Genomic DNA, 3,579 nt, shown 5'->3' with positions numbered 1-3,579 from the left:
AAATACTCCTCAGAGATTTTGTGGTTGTGCGTGAAAATCCCAGTAGATCAGTAGTTTCTGAAATCCTCAAAGCAGCCCGTCTGGCACCAACAACCACGTTCAAAGTCACTTAAATCCCCTTTCTTCCCCATTCTGATGCTCGCTTTGAACTGCAGCAGATCGTCTTGACCATGTCTACACGCCTAAATGCATTGAGTTGCTGCCATGTGATTGGCTGATTAGAAATTTGCATTAACATGCAGTTGGACAGGTGTACCTAATAAAGTGGCCGGTGAGTGTATAAGGTTTATTTTATTTGTTCTCTTAGTGCAGAGCAGTAGGACACTAAACCATTAGAATGACTCACCTGGTCATTATGACATAACTGATCTTTGACTCCGCCCTCAGAGACTCCATCATGTCACTGTTGCCATTGGAGATGGAGCTGCAGTCCTATCAGAAGGCTGGAAATGCATGGATGCGTCCTGATCCCCTCCAGTTTAAAGAGTTTGTCCAGCCGGAAACGCATTAGTGTCCACTCTGACTGAAAGAAACAGAGTTAAACTGCTGGATTGATGAGATAGGAGTGGGTCTAGTCAGTGTGTGTGTGTAGGACAGAATCTAATTGCAGAGAAACACCAGACAGTCCAGCACTAGCAAACAATAATCAAACAAACAGAGATCTGACAGATGGAGACAAACAACAGGCCTGTGAATGGGATTCAGATTCAGACTGTGGGCTGAATGTGTCCACAGGGAGAGTCAAACAACCAATCAGAAGCAAGGAAAAATTTAATTAAAATGTAGAAACGCAAACAAAATTAAATTTAATTTTAAAAACAAAACAAAAACTGACTTTTAAAGCTGTGTGAGGTTTAGTGTCAACGAGAATAACATTAGCTCAATCTAAAACAAAAGAGGGTGCATCTAAAAATTGAACATGCATATGCAAATGAGCTGATGTTTAAAAAGAGCGTGCGTATGTGTGTGTGTAATTACAGTATAGGATAAAACTGACTAGAGCTCGTTATATTACCGCACACACACTTCATAATGCAGTATTATTACATGATGTTGTTTATACAGTGTAATTGAACAACAGTGTACCCAAAGCTGGAGTTCAGAGTTGAACAAACCCCGTATGAAGATCTGTGCAGCAAGCGGCCAATCACAGGGCGAGAGTCAGTTTGATCAATTTCTCGCGAGAGTCAGCAAAACTCGTGTCTGTAGGAGGTAAAGAGATTTTATCAGGAATAAAATGCATTTAAACGCAATTGTTTTCGTGTAAAAGGGAAAACTTTTCACTGCACATTGGTCCAGTTCTTCTAGAATACAGCATATCTTTATACAACCGAGGTAAAGTTGTTCATTTTTCAACAGGGACAACTTGCGACACGCTCCCTATATTGTTTACCACGCTAACTTACCTTGAGTCTGAAATCACATGTACGTACTTCAAAACAACATTTGCGCTATTTTATAAACTGTGAACAATGTTGTACGTTGATAAACATTGGCTGCTAATTATTTCCATATTCAGAATACGAATTACCATGTTTGTAAACATCCAGGATGCGCGCGCAGCGAGGTGGCAACAGGTAGCGCTGGCATTTTCAGTGAGGGAGTGACATCCAATGCGATACAGTTCGTTGTTGTCATAGAGGAAAGTTATATTGATTACATATTATATATCTATATCTACAGCTACTGAGAGCAGTATGTGTGTTTGAATCGTAAACTGTTGATTATTAAATCTAATCTGCACTTTAAAGGAAACATTCTCACACGCAGACAAAAAAACATTTACATTCAGCACATATTCGACAGTTTTATGTAAATTGTGTTAGAGTACTAATGTTCACAACAAATGATTACAATGAATATAAATGCATTCATCATTTCCAGTTTACAGTTGTGGAACAGCTGCTGCTGGTTTTCTAAGAATGTGATGTTTATGAGGAGGACACTACACAGACATTAAGAGGCAGTCAGTAATTCATCTCTCTACAAGTGTAGTAAAGTGGAATAGGTCAACACTGCCCTCTGCTGGAAACTGAATTTAATGTAAAAACATTATAATTCGATAAGCAGTTCTGAAAACAGTATACCTTTATACAAGCTATATTTTTTTAATTTCTCATTTATTAGCACGATTAAATAAAACAAATGACAATTAAATTGTGTAAATGATGTATTTAAATGTAGATAACTGCTGAACACTTGAATATATGGGCTGCTTTTGTGTTATAAATGTACAGTATCTGTCCATATCCATCTTTCTCTATCTATCTATCTATCTATCTATCTGTCTGTCTGTCTGTCTGTCTGTCTGTCTGTCTGTCTGTCTGTCTGTCTGTCTGTCTGTCTGTCTGTCTGTCCGTCCGTCCGTCCGTCCGTCCGTCCGTCCGTCCGTCCGTCCGTCCGTCCGTCCGTCCGTCCGTCCGTCCGTCCATCGATCTATCTATCTATCTATCTATCTATCTATCTATCTATCTATCTATCTATCTATCTATCTATCTATCCTTTTATCCATCCATCCATCCATCCATCCATCCATCCATCCATCCATCCATCCATCCATCCATCCATCCATCCATCCATCCATCCATCCATCCATCCATCCATCCATCTATCTATCTATCTATCTATCTATCTATCTATCTATCTATCTATCTATCTATCTATCTATCTATCTATCTATCTATCTATCTATCTATCTATCCTTTTATCCATCCATCCATCCATCCATCCATCCATCCATCCATCCATCCATCCATCCATCCATCCATCCATCCATCTATCTATCTATCTATCTATCTATCTATCTATCTATCTATCTATCTATCTATCTATCTATCTATCTATCTATCTATCTATCTATCTATCTCTTTCTCCTTTTATCTATCCATCCATCCATCCGTCCGTCTGTCTGTCTGTCTGTCTGTCTATCTATCTATCTATCTATCTTTCTCCTTTTATCCATCCATCCATCTATCCGTCCGTCCATCCATCTGTCCATCCATCTATCCATCCATCCATCCGTCCGTCCGTCCGTCCGTCCGTCCGTCTGTCTGTCTGTCTGTCAGTCCGTCCGCCCATCCATCCATCCATCCATCCATCCATCCATCCATCCATCCATCCATCCATCCATCTATCTGTCTGCCTGTCTGTCTATCTATCTATCTATCCATCCGTACTCTCTATCTATCCATCTCTTTCTCCATCCATCCATCCATCCATCTATCTAGGTTTTGGTTCTGTTTGAATTGAATTGAATGCCTTCAGACCCTTAAGCATTACCATATAAAAACCTGTATGCTAGTCATCAAATACACAGAATGAATAAATACACATGTGAAATCTGTCTGTTTATTGACTAGAATAGTTTTGGAAATTTGTTAAAGGTCTATTAGATTTTCACCGACAGTCTATATGTTTATATATGTTTATATTTGGACGTCTTTTAACACAATATAACGCTTATAATTATCGTCATATTTTTCCACCCTTGATAAACTCAGATGTACTATAAAGCTGATCACCGTGGCCTAACAGATGATTAATAAAGTAAAACAGACACAATAAACTCTCCAAGGACAC

General features: G+C 38.9%; 1 protein-coding gene across 2 annotated transcripts in view; it reads right to left on the bottom strand.

Annotated features, from left to right (window-relative positions):
* The window catches only part of trpc7b (transient receptor potential cation channel, subfamily C, member 7b), a 102,566-nt gene extending 100,928 nt beyond the window's left edge, over positions 1 to 1,638 (bottom strand). The window contains exons 1-3 of one of the 2 annotated variants that reach the window (XM_073921132.1): positions 1,532 to 1,638; positions 1,087 to 1,203; positions 347 to 523 (exon numbers count right to left, since the gene is read on the bottom strand). The gene's annotated coding sequence lies outside the window, so the exon portion shown is untranslated. Of the gene's footprint in view, positions 1 to 346; positions 524 to 1,086; positions 1,417 to 1,531 lie in introns of those variants that run through there. The other variant, XM_073921134.1, reaches the window with a different exon arrangement.
* Between the last annotated feature and the right edge of the window lie 1,941 nt (positions 1,639 to 3,579).

Source organism: Danio rerio, chromosome 14 (genome assembly GCF_049306965.1).
Source record: "Danio rerio strain Tuebingen ecotype United States chromosome 14, GRCz12tu, whole genome shotgun sequence".
Classification (NCBI taxonomy): Eukaryota; Metazoa; Chordata; class Actinopteri; order Cypriniformes; family Danionidae; genus Danio; species Danio rerio.
This window is presented reverse-complemented; position numbering and strand designations above follow the sequence as displayed.